The 22665-nt window shown below is 41.4% G+C and overlaps 1 pseudogene; it reads right to left on the reverse strand.

The window, feature by feature from the left end:
• Positions 1-282: 282 nt before the first annotated feature.
• LOC125608160 lies at positions 283-19534 on the reverse strand (annotated as a pseudogene).
• Between the last annotated feature and the right edge of the window lie 3131 nt (positions 19535-22665).

The raw sequence follows: 22665 nt of genomic DNA on the forward strand, positions 1-22665 counted from the left end.
GCCACCACCACGATCGAGCGGTTCCAACTCGCTAAAGGTCTCATCTTTCAAAATGTTGTACACCGATCTGCTGAAGACTTACTCCGTGACCACATCCAATCCAATGCAAATAGCTCTCGTTCTCCGATAAGACAGCCCTGATCGAACTCCAATGGATAAGACAGCTCTGATCGAACTGTCTTATCGGAGATCGAGAGCTAGTTGTATTGGATTGGATGTGTCACGAGGAAAGTCTCCAGCAGATCGGTGTACATTAGATCGAAAGATGAGACCTTTAGCGACTTAAAACCAAAACTCGATCGTGGTGATGGCGTCGGCGGTGTCGGTGACGGTGGGAGTAACAGTAAAAACATAGGTTTCTCCGGGAGGTTTCTCCTTCCCGGAGACTATGGCGAAGAACAAGCTCTTAAAAGTATCAGCCAACAAGCTTTGTGTTAAGATGTCCATGTCCACAACTAATGTATAACTCTACTATCCATGCTTTGGTGTCAACATCCACACTTAATTTTGTTTACACATTAATATGTATATGAAATGGATCTTAAAAGATAGAGAATTTTATATATATTATGGAAATTATTTTTATTTAATATGTTTTAGTTTTTAAGATAAAAGTAAATGAAAACATAAAGTAGAATAAGAAAAATAATAACATAAAATAATAAAAAAATCAACATTCTATTGTCCAAAAACCCAGTCGGCCCCACAAGAAAGTGTCTCACATGTGGAAAGTTTCTATGAATGTAAGGGAAACTCAAAATGTGTCCTACAGAATAATCAACTCTTATATATTATAGCTGGGCCGATAAAAGTTATCTACATACTCTTTGAATAGGGGTCAAGCTAATCATTGTTCGTTACAAGAGATAAACTCGTCGAAAGACGTTTACGAGATTTATTCTCTGCATTGAATAGAAAGCTGTCGAGATGATTGTGAATAATATTTAGCTCTTAGAAGCCTTCTGATTTATATATCGTTGAAATTAACTGTCTTTTCATTTTTCTTTTATGCTTTTCATTTTATCTTTAAGGATTTTTTCGTTTTTCGTCTGACTTACTTTTCTGCGCTAATTTTCTTTTCGTTGTCCACTTCCATTTGTTAAATAGGCCGATCAGAATTTATGAAGGGCTTTGACGAGGGTGTGAAATCTGTCTCCAACAATAAGTTTCCCTCAGTTCATCGAATGAGTATTTTCCGAGATGGTGAATTTTTAAGAGACTATCTCACCATAACTGAGATCGACCAGATTTTAGTGTACCTCACCGCGATGTTTGGAGTATATGAGCTTATGTCAAAGAAATCTAACCACATAAGGTGATTTAAACCGGGCTTTCATTGCGAGCTATTCTAACCACTTAAGGTGAGTTCAACTCGGCGAGGTGCTTTAATCGATTAAGGTGAGTTCGACTCGGCTTTCATTCTTCGTCGAATGCTCAATCTCATTTTATAGACAAGTCATTATGAACGGGCTAACATTGTTAGTATTCCTTAAACGAGGTGTCGTAGACAGACTGCCATGGACATGCTTCTTTTCGGTATGGACTTCTTACTCTGTGGATGGGCTTCGTGGATAGCATGGATGAACGCGCTATTATGTTCTTTATGCACCGCCTTGTACAAGCCGTACAAATGAACCGACATGGATGACCCAACAGTTGACTAGTGATATCACTCAAATCAGCCTAAGGAGTGATTTGTACTCTCTCAAATCAGAGGTCGAGTTGTAGTACTTAGGAATCGAATTCACAGGGAGCTAAGGCACACAAAAGATCTAGTAGTTATGTGGTTAAGCTATGTCGAATGGTTTAAATGTAAATAGCAGCGGTGAGCAAAGTAATTGCTCGGTTGATTGATTGGGGTTTTGAAATATATATGAAAGGCGTTAGACTTATGGTTTCTATTCAGACAATCAAGATTATATAGATATAGAGACTAAGTATATGTTGAATATTAAAGAACTCAAACTTAAAGAATAGTCGATCAACTTCCGTATTTTTAGACTATCTATTGCCGGATCTAAGACCTCAGTTGTTGCTTGTTGGTCTTGAGAAAGTGTCGATCGATGCAACTACTGAGTTGTCGATTGACGTACCTTCCAGGAAGATTTACGTACGGGTTTGACTTGTTCAATAGGCTAAACTAAATCAGATTCTGCTTGTTTCTAACAATCCTAGCACAATGTAAACTAATTCAGACAGAGAACCAAGCTTCCGTTTGCGCCCTAATATCTATAGGCAATGTCCTAGTTAGATATTCTAGAATACATGCATTAAGATTAGTTTAATTGATGGATATCCTATAGCAATTCTATATTTTGAACTAATTCCTCATGAATATCTGAACCCTAAATCTAACAAAGAGAACTACTCAGACATAGCTAAGCAATTCATAAAAAAGAAATAAGAAAACTGCATAAATAGAATAGAATAGAAAAACTTGGAGTTCCAATCACAAATCTCTGAAAGAGTTCTTGGATCTTCTCTCCAAACCTAAGACTCTAAGTATTTTGCTGTATGAAAGTATGAAAATGTAGAAAAGCGTGTGTTGTCTAGAATAATGGCAAAGCACATAAATATTAGGATAAACTCGTCAGGGATAATCTGGTAATTCTTGTGGGACTTAAGCTTAAAGTCGGCTGGAACCAAATCTGGCCTTTGCACCAACACAGAGTGTGTGTTGATCGATTATCGTCTTCAATCATCAACCGCTGGGCTGTTCGATGGTCAGCTACGGGTCTTTATCATTTTATCTCCAAAATGCACTAAAATCACCATTTTTCTCCAAATCACTCCAAAACCTGAAAACATACTAAAAAGACTCTAAAACAACTATAATATATTTAAAAACACTTATATATCATGGCTAAAAATGGGTAAAATTCATGGTATATCAACTAGCCGTAATGCACAAGTCATAGCAGACATACTGTCATGGACGCAGAGCCGGTCCTAAGATTAACGTATTCACTTAAGGCCGCAATCGAAAAGAGAAAAAGTGGCTGGTTTTATATATTTTTCAGAAAAATTAACTGTTTTTAAAGGCTATATTTTCCAGTGAAATTGGTGGCCGCAAGCGGTTGCTTGCTTTGCTTTGCCTTAAGGCCGTCTCTGCATGGACGAGCCATTATATAAAAACCCGTCAAGATTGGACATGTATGACACGTTTGTAATAACTCTTTGTACTGAGCCAGATATTGAGACGAGACCAGAATGACGAAGAAACCGGAGTGATGACGCGATCAGCGTGTTGGAGATGTAGGTGTGATGACACAATCATTTATTTACTTTTAATTTACCGAATATTAATTTATAAAAGTTAAATTTCTAATACTTAATTAATATATATACGAGAAAATCGACTATTTATTTTATTTTATGAAAAATATAGCCTAAAATTAAATAAATTTTAAAAAGAAAATATGTTTTAAATTAATAACTCTATAAATTAATAAATTTTCATAAACACAACATTATTAATCTATAGAGTTTTTACGATAGTAAGAGATTGTTATATAAACCGACAGTCATCATTAGTATTTTTTCTTTCTTAAAAAGTATCTTTTATATATTATCTTTGGACTGGTAAAAGACTGACATAGGGATGTAACGAATTGTAATTCGTTACAAGACGATAAAGTCATTGAAGGACATTTGTGAGAAGTATTTTCAGATTTGAATAGAAAGCTGTTGCGATTATTATGAATAATCTTATAGCCTTCAGGAGCCTCTTTATTTATACGAGAACCACCAATCTCTTAGCCTCATTTAACATCTTCAACATGTTAAGGTTACATTGATCCGTGAGAGCTTTTTGGTAAGTCTCAGTCACATATCAGACAAAACCTGCTCAAAGAGATGTGTTGGATTTTGGTGAGACATCATTAATATCAACATGCTCCAGAAAGTCTGAACCAAACATTGATTTCCGAAATGAGGAAGCAATCTAGAGAAGCCAAGTTTGTTTCTTTACATGTCTCATTGCAGAATCTGTGAGAATTTTCTAGATTGCCGCTCTTACATTCCCTATCCTGCAAGGAAAAAAAAGAAGCCAAACTCATTGGTTCTCTCTAAACAGAAAAAGGAAGATGTAACAGTTCCATAGAATCTAACTTGTCTTTCTTTCAACTCATGGGGAGTAAAATCTAACTTGTCTTTTTTTCAACTCATGGGGAGTAGGTGACCACGGTTTGCTTTGTTGATCTTTTGTAACCATCAGTAGAAAAGGTTTACAACACGTTTCATAGGCTACTAAGATAACAACGTTAGTATTTTTTCCATGCCTTTACTTTAGTTACCTATAGTCAACACATGCTTCAGTGATATACCTTTCTGCTAGCTGCATTCCCAGGAGCGAGCCTCATGCTTTGTACCTACCTATATAACAGCGCCATGATCCATCCATAGCCTACTCTGAACATGACTTAACAATTAAATAAAACCTTGCTGAACTCGAAAAAAAAAAAATTTGAGATCATATATTTTTTTATGATATACAAAGCGAGTAAGCTATCACATGTTCGACAGATCAACAGCACATGGAGTAGCTTTACTAATTAGAGCTAAGTTCCTAAATCTCACGCAACTTGCAAATAAGACAGAAATATAAAAATTATAGGTATGAATAAACACGGAGCGTTTCGTACTTTCATGGGAATAATTTGAATACAGAAATATCAAAATCTGGAAAACAAACTTACATTCATGTCAACATGAGCTCCCACGGTTGGCTTTATGTGGGAACCGAAATTCGCACTGTCGATTTCCGTTTAAATAAGGAAACTAGGAAAACCCTAATTTCCCAGAGGTCCCGGATCTCTGCGAGAGCCAACGACAAGTGACCAAATATATGTGGAAATCGTGAAAAGATAACAAACGAGTTTAGAGAAAACAGTAGATCTTATTTCGAATCTGCGTAAGAGCGTTGCAATCATTACAAGAGATCATAAAAGCTTTGGCCGCAAAGGCTATCAGCGAGTTACCTAGTTCTAGCAGCCTAAAAGCTCAAACCTAGTTGAGTCGCAGCTCGATAACAAAAGACGAAAAAGATATATAAAAGGTTTTTGATTGATTTCGGACTGAACCTTGTTAAAGGCTGCCTACGTACCCCTTTCGAGGATCAAGCCGAACGTAGTTCAATTGATAGAGCTGGACAAGAGATCGAACTGCCTGGACGAGTTCGTCTAGTAATTGAGTGCCAGTCGTAGAAACCGAACTTGTCGAGAATAAAGCCTAAAGTTTCTAAGTGCAGAGAATTCTGAGTCTAAAAAGCTCTCCCCCTTGCTCCTCGCCTAGGACTCCTTATATACTAGCTCCAAGGTCGGTTTACGCTTTTACTCTTCTGCCCTTAAGCCGTCATAGCATAAAAATGGAGATATTCCATTTTTCCCGATCTTCACAATTATCTTCAAAACTTCCGTATTTATCCGCGGAAACTTGACATTTATCCTTCCTTGTGGACCAAGCGTAAACCAGGCTGTGGTTTACGGGCTTTTGATTAGGAAAATCGTAGGATGGGCCTCGAGTCGTGTTTTAGGTCCCTTTGGGCCGTCTTCCGACTCGACACGTTTACTACGAGTTTTCCGCGGTTTCTAATCCGCGAAGTTTGATCGATGAATTAGAATGGCGGGAAACATGGACTGAGCTTGCTACGGTCTTCGGGAGATAGCATTCGAAGGTTTTGACGAGCGACCGAGCTTTGGCTCGAGCTCGGTCGCTACGTAGCGACCGAGCTTTGGCTCGAGCTCGGTCGCTACGTAGCGACCGAGCGGGACGATCGCTCGGTCGCTACGTAGCGACCGAGCGGGACGATCGCTCGGTCGCTACGTAGCGACTGAGCTTTGGCTGGAGCTCGGTCGCTACGTAGCGACCGAGCGGGACGATCGCTCGGTCGCTACGTAGCGACCGAGCTTTGGCTCGAGCTCGGTCGCTACGTAGCGACCGAGCGGGACGATCGCTCGGTCGCTACGTAGCGACCGAGCTTTGGCTCGAGCTCGGTCGCTACGTAGCGACCGAGCGGGACGATCGCTCGGTCGCTACGTAGCGACCGAGCTTGGCTGAGCTCGGTCGCTACGTAGCGACCGAGCGGGACGATCGCTCGGTCGCTACGTAGCGACCGAGCTTGGCTGAGCTCGGTCGCTACGTAGCGACCGAGCGGGACGATCGCTCGGTCGCTACGTAGCGACCGAGCTTTGGCTCGAGCTCGGTCGCTACGTAGCGACCGAGCGGGACGATCGCTCGGTCGCTACGTAGCGACCGAGCTTGGCTCGAGCTCGGTCGCTACGTAGCGACCGAGCTGTGTGCATGCTTGGTCGCCGCGTATCGATCGAGCTTGGCTTGTCCGCGGTCTGATTTCCATACTCGAGCTTGTCCGCGGCCGATTTGGATACATGTCCGTTGCCTTCGGACAATCGGTATTTAGTGGTTCGATTGAGATTTGGACGATATTTTACTGCAAGGCTGTTCGTAAAGATATCTTTACGAAGATTACTTTTCGTAAAAACGGTTATGCTGATTTTTACGGACTTTCAGACATTGATTCCGTCGTGACCGATTTTGACCCCAACAGTTAGCCCCCCAGCTCGTTAGAATCATGAGCTTCTAGCGTGAGGTTCTAGCGAGTGGCTTGGCAAGTTAGGCAAGTTAGGTGAGTTAGGCGGAATTAATGGTTGAAAAGGTCTGTGGTAAGTGATCTTCTCGCTCTCCTAAAAGTAGAAAACGCGATAAGATTGGGGCTGCGCCTTATGACGGCTGCCTACGTACCCTTGTTGAAGGGATCAAGCCTTTCGTAGTTCATCTTGGAGTTAAGGTTCTTATGACTAGTTTTCCAGTAGGACCTTTATGGTCTAGTTTTTATGTAGCGGTTATAAGGCGTGTTGCTGCCGATGGCATTTTGTATGGGTGTAGAGGGAAGACTACGAGTTGTCGTCTCGTAATCTAACTCTGTGTGAATTGCCATATCCATAATCTGTTTCGAGAGTTTTCCGCAGTGTGTAAACTTGCGGGATTTTCTGAAGACGTTCGAATATTGGCAAAGAGACAAATTTTGGGATCTCGTATCAGGGTGTTTGATACTATGCCTAGAGATGTTAGAGACCAGTGCGCTGGGTTTAGGGCAAGACCTAGGTTTACTCCTGGTTTTAGAGGGTGCGATGACTAATTCGACTTACGTATCCCGTTTCAGTTTCATCCTGATTCCATACCGATTTAAAGTCCGCGATAGGTTCTCGGCTTATACGACTTGTATGGTTGGAATCGAGCATCTCTCCGGAGACCGGAAGTGCTGGACCAAAATTTCGGATTTCTTTTATAGCGCTATTATCCTTGTGTCGGATGTAAGAGAGTCATCTTCTACGAGATGGCTAAGTCTGTTTAGGACGTTAAGAGTTTGTTGTGATCAGCAACAAACTTAATGGTAAAAATTACTATTTTGAGTCTTCGCGAAGAATATGTTTTGAGAAGATGTTAGTGCGTATGACTGTCTGGTCTTCCATGAAGGTGTTTTTATCGAGGAAGGAAATTTCGTCGAAGAACTAATCTTCAGGCGTCCGCGACGTCTCGCGATGCTGAAGATTTGTTATTCTTTCGTATGCCACGTTTCGTGCTTGAAATGTTCGCGGGCTTTGAAGATATTTCGCGATGTTGCGAGGGTTTAGTATTAGCCCTGTGTTTGAGAAACATTCTGGTTTGACTAAGAATGTTCGCAGCCAAAAATTGTTGTTCCTGTTCGGATGCTAATAGTTTTGTTTGCGATCGAGGAATTATGACTGAGGTGTCGTGTAAATTTGTCCATGGGAACAAGTGTTTTCCTTCATGGTGCTTTGTGAAGAGTTGGCCTTCCGAGATGTATTTCGTGCATTTTTTAGGATGTTTCGTATAGCTCTAGAAGCTTTGTTACGAATTTTTCCTTACATGCCGCGTATTGTGGTTAAAACGTTGCGGGCTTAAAGTGAATTGTGGAGCGTATTGAACTTGGTCAATTTTCGAAAAGTTTAGATTTTCCGTTAACCGTTTGGTTGTTAGGACTTAGTTTCGTTATGAAGAATTTATCATATGATTTCCGATTGTGGGCTATACGATAATTTATCATATCATATAACCGATTTTACGAAGGTCGTAAATCAGTGATATGTATACATATGTCAAAGTAGCATTGTTTCTGCGGGTTCTACGAGAAACGTTCCCGCTGTGATTTTGATCTTAGGTGAAGGTTGCTTGGCGTTACCCATGGAGTATTACCGAAGTTTATTTCAATACGATCTAGTCGCGGAACGTTTTTCATAGGTTTTTCGAGAGGATTCTCATGACACATTTGTTTCTTGAAAGAATTGGTCAACCAGAAGTGGATCTAGCTAACCATCGGGAGGAAAGTGCTTCTTTTAATGTGCACGATGCTACATATATTCTCGAGTTTTCTTCGTCGCAAATGTTTTCGATACTTTTCCGTGACTTACTTGGTACAACGGAAACTGAAAGAAATGCTTTGGTGATTGAAGATTTCTCGCCGCTAAGTTTAAAACGAAACTGGCTTTCTGAAGCCGGAAAAGGCTTCAATACTTTGGCTAATCGTCGAGTTTCAGTTTGATATTGGTACAAGTTTTCTGTACGCATGATTGCGACAAGAAATGATGTATAGTTTTTGAGATTATGTTCATGATCGTCTGGATATGTTGCTAGCGTTTAGACGAATATTAAGATTGTCGTTTGCCTATTCTTGACGATTTGCAGAAGTTTTTTGAAGTTTGGGAGTATACGAGTATAGTATACGTACCTACTCCCCTTTTTTTTTTTTACGAAAGAAAAACGGTTGAACCGATACTTTGAAGGGTTGTGTACGTTTCCTCTCCTGATGTTTGGAATGATCGATAATTCGGGACGATTTATAGACGACGCTTGGACTGTGATTTGGTTGTTTCCACGTTGACGACTTGGGATATGTCGGTTCCGAGAAAATTGCCAGAAACGAATCGGTTTTAAGACGACGTTCATGTCTCTAACTTTTTCTCTCTTTAGGAAGCGAGCTTGATATGCGTGGCGATCATTTCTCGACTTTCGGAGAGTTTAGATCGGTTTGCAAGATTTGAATGAACAATTATGGGACAATATATCGAGACAGGAAAAATCGCTTAAAACTTAGTTCGCTAGACTATCCGCCTAGGTTTTACGTTCCCTAAAGTTCTATGGCAGCCTCAAAGTAATTTCCTACGAAAATTCCAAGTCTGAAAAAATTTCAAGTCGGAAATACCTTAGTTCTCTCGAAGATGCAGTTTTGTCCCTTCTCAGTTTTGCGTGCTCATTTCCGTTTCCTATTCTCGTGTATGTTCGCCATTTCCGATATTGGTGTTTACTCTTTGAAACTTGACATTTATCTTCCGAACTTGACTGTTATCTTCTCCTTAGATAAGACGTCGATTTTTGTAAAAAGGTCCAACGTAATCGTATAGTTAAGGCGGCTAAGGTGTTAAGTTAACAATTGCCGTTTTATACGATTAATCTGAATCCATGCGAGAAAATAGGTCTTTGCGGTTTTTTTTTTTTATATCGTAAAGTCTCAATGGTAACTTCAATCGAGGCGAAACAAGAGACGTTTCGATCGAGATTCGAAAGTGAACGCAAAGATGGAGGTAGGGTGAGCAGAAACAAGCCAAGGAGTTAAGGATGAGGTTTACTTGTTTTTGTCGTAAAATCTCAACGGAAACTCCGATTGAGACGAAACCAAAAGCGTTTCGATGAGAATTCAAAGGAGAACGCAAAGGAGGACCCCTTTGAGGCCTGACAGGTTGCTATAGCGAGTGAGGATGTCATCTCGGTCGCTATAGCGAGTGGAAGGGAGCCGAGACGAGTCCCACTTGTTTTCGTCGTAAAATCTCAACGGAAACTCCGATTGAAACGAAACGAAAAGCATTTTGAAGAGGATTCAAAGGAGAACGCAAAGGAAGAACCCTTTGAGGACTTACAGGTCGCTACGTAGCGACTGACAGTCTGACAGGTCGCTACGTAGCGAATGGAAGCAAGCCAAGAAGCGTCCTACTTGTTTTCGTCGTAAAATCTCAACGGAAACTCCGATTGAGACGAAACGAAAAGCGTTTCGACGAGGATTCAAAAGACAACCCAAAGGAGGACCTTTCTGAGGCCTTACAGGTCGCTACGTAGCGACTGACAGTCTGACAGGTCGCTACGTAGCGAGTGGAAGCAAGCCGAGACGAGTCCCACTTGTTTTCGTCGTAAAATCTCAACGGAAACTCCGATTGAGACGAAACGAAAAGCGTTTCGACGAGGATTCAAAAGAGAACCCAAAGAAGGACCTTTCTGAGGCCTTACAGGTCGCTACGTAGCGACTGACAGTCTGACAGGTCGCTACGTAGCGAGTGGAAGCAAGCCGAGAAGAGTCCCACTTGTTTTCGTCGTAAAATCTCAACGGAAACTCCGATTGAGACGAAACGAAAAGCGTTTCGACGAGGATTCAAAAGAGAAACCAAAGGAGGACCTTTCTGAGGCCTTACAGGTCGCTACGTAGCGACTGACAGTCTGACAGGTCGCTACGTAGCGAGTGGAAGCAAGCCGAGACGAGTCCCACTTGTTTTCGTCGTAAAATCTCAACGGAAACTCCGATTGAGACGAAACGAAAAGCGTTTCGACGAGGATTCAAAAGAGAACCCAAAGAAGGACCTTTCTGAGGCCTTACAGGTCGCTACGTAGCGACTGACAGTCTGACAGGTCGCTACGTAGCGAGTGGAAGCAAGCCGAGAAGATTCCCACTTGTGTTCGTCGTAAAATCTCAACGGAAACTCCGATTGAGACGAAACGAAAAGCGTTTCGACGAGGATTCAAAAGAGAACCCAAAGGAGGACCTTTCTGAGGCCTTACAGGTCGCTATGTAGCGAGTGGAGAGTTGGCTTGAGCTCGGTCACTACGTAGCGACCGAGCAGTGTGTGTGCTCGGTCGCTACGTAGCGACCGAGCAGCGTGTGCGTGCTCGGTCGCTACGTAGCGACCGAGCAGTGTGCGTGCTCGGTCGCTACGTAGCGACCGAGCAGTGTGCGTGCTCGGTCGCTACGTAGCGACCGAGCAGCGTGTTCGTGCTCGGTCGCTACGTAGCGACCGAGCAGCGTGTGTGCTCGGTCGCTACGTAGCGACCGAGCAGCGTGCATGCTCGGTCGCTACGTAGCGACCGAGCCGTGTGAGTGCTCGGTCGCTACGTAGCGACCGAGCAGCGTGTGTGCTCGGTCGCTACGTAGCGACCGAGCAGCGTATGTGCTTGGTCGCTACGTAGCGACCGAGCAGCGTGTGTGCTCGGTCGCTACGTAGCGACCGAGCAGCGTGTGCGTGCTCGGTCGCTACGTAGCGACCGAGCAGTGTGCGTGCTCGGTCGCTACGTAGCGACCGAGCTGTGTAATCGTTTTGTTGTGTTTCCTTTTTCCGCGATTAACGTAGGGGTTTTTCAGCGGTTTTTTTGGGAGAACAAGTTTTATCCTTCCGAAATGTTTTCGGAAAACGTGTTTTGGTAAAACCCTTATGCATCGAGATTTGTTTACGGGGTTTTGATAAGATTTATCGTTTCCCTTCTTGTTTACAGGGAGGAATCGCGAGCTTGTTTTAGTGCTCTTCCTGTGGCGGAAGGTCGCGACTAAGTTTTCGATTTTGTTGAAAACTACGGCGTTTGCGTAAGCGTTGGCCATAGGAGCAGTCAGTGCTGCGAGTTTGTCTTTCATATATCCAAACATCGTTTCGATCAAGCGTTTTGTGGCCATGAGTAAGAGTAATCCGTAACCCCCCCTCCTTCTAGCGCCAAACTGTGGGAACCGAAATTCGCACTGTCGATTTCCGTTTAAATAAGGAAACTAGGAAAACCCTAATTTCCCAGAGGTCCCGGATCTCTGCGAGAGCCAACGACAAGTGACCGAATATATGCGGAAATCATGAAAAGATAACAAACGAGTTTAGAGAAAACAGTAGATCTTATTTCGAGTCCGCGTAAGAGCGTTGCGATCATTACAAGAGATCATAAAAGCTTTGGCCGCAAAGGCTATCAGCGAGTTACCTAGTTCTAGCAGCCTAAAAGCTCAAACCTAGTTGAGTCGCAGCTCGATAACAAAAGACGAAAAAGATATAAAAGGTTTTTGATTGATTTCGGACTGAACCTTGTTAAAGGCTGCCTACGTACCCCTTTCGAGGATCAAGCCGAACGTAGTTCAATTGATAGAGCTGGACAAGAGATCGAACTGCCTGGGCGAGTTCGTCTAGTAATTGAGTGCCAGTCATAGAAACCGAACTTGTCGAGAATAAGCCTAAAGTTTCTAAGTGCAGAGAATTCCGAATCTAAAAAGCTCTCCCCCTTGCTCCTCGCCTAGGACTCCTTATATACTAGCTCCAAGGTCGGTTTACGCTTTTACTCTTCTGCCCTTAAGCCGTCATAGCATAAAAATGGAGATATTCCATTTTTCCCGATCTTCACAATTATCTTCAAAACTTCCGTATTTATCCGCGGAAACTTGACATTTATCCTTCCTTGTGGACCAAGCGTAAACCAGGCTGTGGTTTACGGGCTTTTGATTAGGAAAATCGTAGGATGGGCCTCGAGTCGTGTTTTAGGTCCCTTTGGGCCGTCTTCCGACTCGACACGTTTACTACGAGTTTTCCGCGGTTTCTAATCCGCGAAGTTTGATCGATGAATTAGAATGGCGGGAAACATGGACTGAGCTTGCTACGGTCTTCGGGAGATAGCATTCGAAGGTTTTGACGAGCGACCGAGCTTTGGCTCGAGCTCGGTCGCTACGTAGCGACCGAGCTTTGGCTCGAGCTCGGTCGCTACGTAGCGACCGAGCGGGACGATCGCTCGGTCGCTACGTAGCGACCGAGCTTGGCTGAGCTCGGTCGCTACGTAGCGACCGAGCGGGACGATCGCTCGGTCGCTACGTAGCGACCGAGCTTTGGCTCGAGCTCGGTCGCTACGTAGCGACCGAGCGGGACGATCGCTCGGTCGCTACGTAGCGACCGAGCTTTGGCTGGAGCTCGGTCGCTACGTAGCGACCGAGCGGGACGATCGCTCGGTCGCTACGTAGCGACCGAGCTTTGGCTCGAGCTCGGTCGCTACGTAGCGACCGAGCGGGACGATCGCTCGGTCGCTACGTAGCGACCGAGCTTTGGCTCGAGCTCGGTCGCTACGTAGCGACCGAGCGGGACGATCGCTCGGTCGCTACGTAGCGACCGAGCGGGACGATCGCTCGGTCGCTACGTAGCGACCGAGCTTGGCTGAGCTCGGTCGCTACGTAGCGACCGAGCGGGACGATCGCTCGGTCGCTACATAGCGACCGAGCTTTGGCTCGAGCTCGGTCGCTACGTAGCGACCGAGCGGGACGATCGCTCGGTCGCTACGTAGCGACCGAGCGAGACGGATGCTCGGTCGCTACGTAGCGACCGAGCTTGGCTCGAGCTCGGTCGCTACGTAGCGACCGAGCTGTGTGCATGCTTGGTCGTTGCGTATCGATCGAGCTTGGCTTGTCCGCGGTCTGATTTCCATACTCGAGCTTGTCCGCGGCCGATTTGGATACATGTCCGTTGCCTTCGGACAATCGGTATTTAGTGGTTCGATTGAGATTTGGACGATATTTTACTGCAAGGCTGTTCGTAAAGATATCTTTACGAAGATTACTTTTCGTAAAAACGGTTATGTTGATTTTTACGGACTTTCAGACATTGATTCCGTCGTGACCGATTTTGACCCCAACACTTTACCTCCGCCGCCAGATCGATTGGTTTCCTCTCCAGGTCTGTCTGATATTCTGTTTCCTTTTTGACGTTGAATCGAAGAACTGATGTCAGAGAACAGAGGCTCTGGTTCCCCGAATCGCAGCCGGAAACTGTTTGTAGATCGATAACCGGTGTTTCCCCCAGCGAAGGAGGAGGAGGAGGAGTCAGAAAATTTGTCTGCGCGTTGTGGCCCTTGAGACGAATCGCAGCTCGATACTAAGCAATGGCACCTTCATCCGCCGTAGCGAAAGTCCATAACCGAATCCGAGTGTGGGCCGAAGAATCCCTTATCTCCGCCGCGAAGGACCTTCGCACCCCCATCATCTATGCCTCTGTACTTTATGGGATTCGATGACACCGACACGTCAACCTTTCTCTCACCGTCACCTTTCTCCGCCTTACATCTAGCTTTCCTCGCCGCCTTGAAGGAGGAAGAGGAGGGTTTGGTTTCACCGAATCTTATCTCCTCCACGTAAAGTTTCACTCGCGGAGTCGGACAAACCTGGTCGCCGTCTGCGTAGCTAGATGAGTTCAGTGGCAAAAGGGTAGGGAAAGCTATTCGGACCAAAATTTCCACGGTCCATAACGACTAAAGCCCACAATCTCTCTGAATAAATGATACGTAGCGTTAAATAAATGATACGTAGCGTGGAATGAATCTAAGTATATAAAGAAGGAGAGGATGAGGGAGATGGAACAGAACCATTAAGAACATATTGATTGATCAAAACGAAAGTAAATTGCTCGATCAATTATTGGTTTCTTTGCTCTTCGATCTGTTTCTCTCTGAGAAGACGAAGCGAAAGCGGCGAGGAGAATCATATCCCTCGACTTTGGCTCCTGCGAGCTGAGTCCAAACCGGACCGAAAATAGAACAGAGGAAGCCCAAAAAAAGCCCACCTTATTACATGGTCGACTCTGGATGGATCAGCACGAGAAGCCCGTCTGACGTGGATGATTAACTGGTTATGATTGGGCGAATATTTTTGATGACGTGGCGTTCTCTGGACACAGGATATGTCCCTTTTAGTAGTGTGATAAAAGGGACACAAAATTTCCACGGTCCATAACGACTAAAGCCCACAATCTCTCTGAATAAATGATACGTAGCGTTAAATAAATGATACGTAGCGTGGAATGAATCTAAGTATATAAAGAAGGAGAGGATGAGGGAGATGGAACAGAACCATTAAGAACATATTGATTGATCAAAACGAAAGTAAATTGCTCGATCAATTATTGGTTTCTTTGCTCTTCGATCTGTTTCTCTCTGAGAAGACGAAGCGAAAGCGGCGAGGAGAATCATATCCCTCGACTTTGGCTCCTGCGAGCTGAGTCCAAACCGGACCGAAAATAGAACAGAGGAAGCCCAAAAAAAGCCCACCTTATTACATGGTCGACTCTGGACGGATCAGCACGAGAAGCCCGTCTGACGTGGATGATTAACTGGTTATGATTGGGCGAATATTTTTGATGACGTGGCGTTCTCTGGACACAGGATATGTCCCTTTTAGTAGTGTGATAAAAGGGACACAAAATTTCCACGGTCCATAACGACTAAAGCCCACAATCTCTCTGAATAAATGATACGCAGCGTTAAATAAATGATACGTAGCGTGGAATGAATCTAAGTATATAAAGAAGGAGAGGATGAGGGAGATGGAACAGAACCATTAAGAACATATTGATTGATCAAAACGAAAGTAAATTGCTCGATCAATTATTGGTTTCTTTGCTCTTCGATCTGTTTCTCTCTGAGAAGACGAAGCGAAAGCGGCGAGGAGAATCATATCCCTCGACTTTGGCTCCTGCGAGCTGAGTCCAAACCGGACCGAAAATAGAACAGAGGAAGCCCAAAAAAGCCCACCTTATTACATGGTCGACTCTGGACGGATCAGCACGAGAAGCCCGTCTGACGTGGATGATTAACTGGTTATGATTGGGCGAATATTTTTGATGACGTGGCGTTCTCTGGACACAGGATATGTCCTTTTTAGTAGTGTGATAAAAGGGACACAAAATTTCCACGGTCCATAACGACTAAAGCCCACAATCTCTCTGAATAAATGATACGTAGCGTTAAATAAATGATACGTAGCGTGGAATGAATCTAAGTATATAAAGAAGGAGAGGATGAGGGAGATGGAACAGAACCATTAAGAACATATTGATTGATCAAAACGAAAGTAAATTGCTCGATCAATTATTGGTTTCTTTGCTCTTCGATCTGTTTCTCTCTGAGAAGACGAAGCGAAAGCGGCAAGGAGAATCATATCCCTCGACTTTGGCTCCTGCGAGCTGAGTCCAAACCGGACCGAAAATAGAACAGAGGAAGCCCAAAAAAAGCCCACCTTATTACATGGTTGACTCTGGACGGATCAGCACGAGAAGCCCGTCTGACGTGGATGATTAACTGGTTATGATTGGGCGAATATTTTTGATGACGTGGCGTTCTCTGGACACAGGATATGTCCCTTTTAGTAGTGTGATAAGGTTGAAGTTGGTGAATATCTTTTTTTAGCCATTTTCGGTTATCTTTAGGATTTTCTTTTTTTTGTCTACTTTTTTGGTGCTGATTTCTTTTTCCTTGTTGACTTGCTATTTTTTGTCAATTTATCTTGTCTGGTAAAACCATATTATCAACTTATCTTGTGAGAAAAAAAAGAGAAATCCTTCGATAAATATATTGGTTCTTAAGGAATATTATTTTTGATGGTTTTGTTGAAAAATTATCTAAACAATATATGAAAAATCATTCGAAAATATGTTGATTCTTAAAGAATATTATTTTACAGTTACGGTGAATTTTTTTAATTAAGGCTTTGGGCGGGAAACATTGAAACAATGAGAGGACATAATCATTTACATCCGACGAATCAATTAGATTCATCATAATGATCCATTTGGATGAATTTCATTTTAACCTAAATTTTAAAGTTAATATAGATGAACCTAAATTTTTGAAACTGATATAAATGAACCCTTAAGAAATATTCAACTTCTTTTTCGTTCCAATTTATTTTTCCTTGTCGACTTCCATTTGTTAAATGAACGGATTATAATTTATGAAGGGATGTTACGTGGATACCAAACTCTTCTCCAATGATGATTAAAAAGGTTATTATCAGTTACCAAATCAGCATTGCATTACAAAAGCATTTTACAAAACCCAAGCAGCTTAACATACTGCTGCCACTTTGTTCGTGATGCAGTTACATATAGTTCAATCATAACCTCCCATGATAACTGAGTAATTGTCGGACTTACTAATAAAGCCACTAGGAAAATATTAGTTTAAATATTTCTTACATAATATGAACGTTCGTGATATTTACCCTCCATCTTAACTTTGAAGGGGAGTGTTGAAATAATCTTGTATATTCGATTTGAGACGTTCAAATATATGTTAGACACGATCGACTATAGCTTATCTCCTTTTTTATAGGCTTTGAATCTATTTTAAATCACTTGTATAAATACATGTACTATGCATTTATATGAATAAAACGAGGATGATTCTGCTTTACATTTCGATCTTATTATGTAAGATATTAATTGAAAAGCACATGAAATTCAAACGGTTCATCTATATCAGTTTTAAAATTTTGGTTAAAATGAAATTATCCAGATTGATCATCATGATGAATCTAATTAGTAAGTCTGGATCGAGATGATTTGCGTCCAAAATAACACATGTAAATTTCACGTTTATCCAAAAGAAGCATTCAGATTGCAAATTTTCCGTCAACACCGCAAAATAGTTTTGTTCAGTAAAACTGTAAAATAACACTTTGCCAGTAAAATTGTAAAATATTTTTTTTCTGCAAAATATGTAAAACTACATTTTCCCATACCTTAAAACTGTACAAAACTGTAAAATCACATTTCACCCATACACATAAAAAAACTATTTTCACGTCAAAACAGTAAATAACTGCAAAATCCCCTTTTCCGCCAATACAACAATTCACATTTTCTCACCAAAATCGCAAAATCAAAATTTTCTACCAAAGCCGCAAATCACAAATGTCCCAACAATACAATATTTTGTCAAAATCGCAAAACCAAAATTTTCACCAAATCCTTACATTTCATTTCCATGAATTCTGAAAATATTATTTTCTTGCCAAAACCATAAAATATTATTTTGTGGCCAAAACTGCAAATCACATTTTAAGAAGAAAACCATAAAATCACATTTTCTCGCGAAACCCCAAAAATAGCATTTTCCCAAATGATTTTGTTAAATCAAAATTTCCATCAAAATCATAAAATTGCATTTTCTACCAAATAGTTGCAAAATTAAACTTTTCTGAAAATGTAAATCTCATTTTTATACCATAATTGTAAAGATAATATTTTGGAAAAAGAGGAAATAATATGTTAGGTCAATAATAAAATTTTATATAGTTAATATTAAGATTTAAAATATGACTAGATCAAAATAAAGTTATTTTAATTATTTCCTTATGAGACTCATTTAAAGTGTTAATGAAAATGTATAACAAGTAAGTAGATAAAATTTTTTTTGTTATATGTAAAGAAGAGAAGAAAGAGGAAGTGATGTTCTTAATTATAATAAATAATGAGTTTTTTTTTGTATAGAGATAAAATAGAAGATTTTCGCTTGGATATTATATCAAACTTGGAGAATAAGTAAAGCTCGTTATTCAAGTAAATCTAGAAAATTTTATACTGGACATAATATAATATTCATAGCACTTTTCCTTGACGACTATTATACCAAACTACTTATTGAAAAGCCTTAGATCCTACGTAGTCAAAAACCTTATAAGGAAACCCCAACGAGAAAAATCATGGCTAAAAGAATAAGAGTCGGTGAAAAATTATTTCCCCTCTTGTGTACATAAGTCAAAATCTTAGATGAGAAACATTTGGTTTGAGACTCAAAACCAAAGATGGAAGAACTATTTATTACTTATTGGCTTGATGGGATTAATGTTGCTGCAAAATATTCACACTTTTCACAATGAATATGCAAAAATTATCAAAGACTTAAAGACTTGAATTCACCAAGATATAAATACGCATAGTGGGTTATCAATAATGATGGGTGTGTCTATATATGCAAAATATTCAGTTTGGACTATTATATTACTTGTATTGTCATAGAATTAATCTTAACACATTTAAATGTTAAACCTATTTTCAATAATCTCAGTGCTGGACTATCATGCTGGTTAAATGTTTAAAATCTCAGAAGTACTGATACTGAATTTTAAAAAGAAACAGTCTAATATAATGCTTTACAATATATAATTCTAATTCATAAAATACAATATGAGATGATTGTCAAAATAAATGATGGGTTTGTCTATATATGTACTTCCCATGTATGATATGTATGATGTTTTGCATTACACATATGTTTCAGGTAATACACTCTGATTGTGTTGTTATGATGAAAATAGGTACAAAGATAAAAATCTATGAGAAATGGTGTGTGTATGATCAGGAAGACAGCTGTGTGTGTTAGAAATAGTCAAATTATTGTCTGGTAATCATATTAAAGATGTGCTGGGAATTCAAAATGAAGGTGGAATGGGAACGTATCTAGGAATCCCGGAAGACATAAGTGGATCTAAGTGCAAACTGTTTGCGTTTCTAAAGGATAAGTTGATGCATAGAGTGAATGCATGGACAGGCAGATGGTTCTCAAAAGGAGGAAAGGAAGTGTTGATTAAATCCATTCTGCTAGCTCTTCCGACATATGTAATGTCTACTTTCCTGCTCACTTTGGAGATATGTGAAAACCTTGCAAGTGCCATTGCTAAATTCTGGTGGAGTTCAAATCCACCAAAAAGAGGACTACAATCTGGCGAAATGGGAGAAAGTCTGTTTACCAGGGGAAGAGGGTGGGATTGGTTTTCGCATGATTCATGAGTTCAATTTGGCTTTATTGGCAAAACAACTATGGAGACTAGTTCAATTCCCAGACTCTTTGGTCGCTCGGGTTTTAAGGGGAAGATACTACAGGATGAGTTCGCCACTTAGAGTAATCTCTGCTAGTAGCCCATCGTACGTGTGGTCTAGTATTAGTGCTGCGCGAAAGCTGCTTCTGAAGGGAATCAGACAGAAGATACATTCAGGCTATGATGTAAAGGTGTGGGAGGATCCATGGATTCCAACGACCCCTGCGAGACCAGCTCTCCCTTTGGCGCCGGTAATGCATCCTAATATGCGAGTTAGTGATTTCATTGACCCGGAAACGAAAGAGTGGGATGTTGGACTTTTGGAGATGTATGTCAACCCGGAGGATATACCGCTGATAAGGAGTTTGGCCACAAGTTCGACACATCGTCAGGATACATTCTGTTGGAATTATACAAGGAATGGCCAATATACGGTTAAATCTGGATATTGGGTCGCCCAGAATGAGCTAAAGATAGAGGGGGAGAAGGAAGCCTTAGAACCGAGTATCACAGAGCTTCAAGCCTTTGCTTGGAAGGTAAAAGCACCTACGAAGATATGTCATCTTATATGGCAGCTGCTATCTGGCCATGTGGTAGTAACGAGGAATCTAACGAGACGCAATATGAGATGTGACAACTACTACCCACGATGTGGAGAGCTAGAAGAATCTGTAACCCATGCTATTTTTGAGTGTCCACCGGCTCTACAGGTCTGGACCTTAGCATCCACTCCGTCAAGTCCTGGCCTATTTCCTGTATCAAGCATTTACGCAAATATGGATTACCTATTCTGGAGATAAAACAACATTATCGAGCCGGAACAGGGCAAGGATCCTTATCCTTGGATAATTTGGTACATTTGGAAGGCTAGGAATGACAAACTTTTCAGGGGAATAGATAGAGATCCTTTGGAGACAGTCCGACATGCAGAGAGTGAATGTCAGGCATGGTTTAATGCGAATGAAGTGGTACAACCTATGGTACAAGAAGTCATTTCAGCGGAGACCCAAGTCATAAGCTTGGGTAACATTTGCTTGCTAGATGGATCTTGGACAGCCTCCGCTCAGTATACTGGATGTGGATGGGCCTGGTTGGACAGTGGAGGAAACATTCAACTGTTGGGGACAAGAAATCTCAATCGACGAGAATATGCTTCAACACTCAACGTGCCAGAACTTTGGGACAGACTGCAAGGAGCTGATAGCAATGATAAAAGATCCTCATGCATGGCCCAGCTTTGCGACAGAATTGGAAAGGATAGAGACGCTGCGGATTTGCTTTCCGGATTTCAACATCATTCATGTTCCACGAGCGCGCAATCAGTTTTCAGATTTTTTAGCTAAGACTGCTAGATCCTTCCATAGGAAGTTACATTTTGTTGGTTGTTCTATTCCGGTCTGGTTACCCAGACCACCTCAAGCTTGAGTAATAGGATAGCTATTTGACGTCAAAAAAAAAAAAATCATATTGGACCAATTGATATAAGTATGACATTCATGATTTACTGATTATTTATAAAGAATTATTTATTTATAAAATATTTTGATACAGCGAGTCTTTTTCGGCCAAAATGTGAATTTCATATATATGATTAAGACTTTGTAAAGAATTATAAAAGTTAGTGATTTTTTTTTAAAGGAGGAGCATACAATTCCATTAAGGAAATGGTTGGACTTTGTTTCTCGTAACGCAACCAAAATTGCATGTGCAACCTACATTATAAAAAAATGTTTGAGAATTACTCCTTTAAATCATACATTTACTTTCTGAGGCATACTCACATTTAGGGGTGTCAAAATGGGTCAAATGGGTCAACCCAACCCATAACCCAAATGGGTTTATTGTTAATGAGTCATGAGTCAACCCAACCCATTTAATAAATAGGTTGGATTGACCCATGATCCATTTAATTAAATAGATTAGATGGGTTAATGGTTGACTCATCAACCCAACATCTTTATAATTAATTATTTTTAAATTAAGACTAAGTTGATCGAAATGAGAAAACGTTTTTTTGTGGGAAAATGGTTTTTGCAGTTTTTGGCGGAAAACGCATTTTTGCGGGAAAATGAGTTTTTGCAGTTTTGGCCGGAAAACACGTTTTGTGGTTTTAGCAGAAAATGTGTTTTTGCGGTTTTGGAGGGAAAACACGTTTTTGGGTTTTGGCGGGAAAACGCGTTTTTTGCAGGAAACGCATTTTTGCGGGAACACACGTTTTTGCGGGAACACACGTTTTTGCGGGAAAACGCGTTTTTGCGGGAAAACGCATTTTTGCGGGAAATGCGTTTTTGCGGGAAACGCGTTTTTGCGGGAAAACCCGTTTTTGCGGGAAAAACCGTTTTTGCGGGAGAAAACGCGTTTTTGCGGGAGAAAACGCGTTTTTGCGGGAAAATGCGTGTTTTGCGGTTTTGGCGGGAAACGTGGTTTTGTGGTTTTGGCGGGAAAACGCGGTTTTGCAGTTTTGGCGGGAAAACGCGTTTTTGCGGGGCAACTGGTTTTTCAGTTTTGGCGGGAAATTGCGTTTGTGGTTTTGGCAGGAAAATATGTTTTTGCGGGAAATATGGTTTTGCGGAAAAACGAGTTTTTGCGATTTTGGCGAAAAAACGTGTTTTTGCGGTTTTGGCGAAAAAACGTATTTTCGCGGTTTTAGAGGAAAAACTTATTTTTGCGGTTTGGCGGGAAACGTATTTTACCACCGAATAAATGATTGAACTTTTGAGAAACTCATGATTTTCCAATTCTGTCAAACCTTAGAATTGGGTGGTTTATCCATAGTTGACCCAACCTAATAAACCCATTAACTTGTTAACCCATTAACTTGTTAACCTATTAACCCATTAACCTATTAACCCATTAACCTATTGGATCAAAAATAAACAGTTCATTTGGGTTAATGAGTCAACTTGGGTTGGGTCAACCCATGGATCATGACCTATTTTGACACCCCTACCCACATTGATGAGTATGGTGTCACGTGCCCCCATATG

The sequence above is a fragment of the Brassica napus genome, chromosome A4, assembly GCF_020379485.1.
Source record: "Brassica napus cultivar Da-Ae chromosome A4, Da-Ae, whole genome shotgun sequence".
NCBI classification, from domain to species: domain Eukaryota; kingdom Viridiplantae; phylum Streptophyta; class Magnoliopsida; order Brassicales; family Brassicaceae; genus Brassica; species Brassica napus.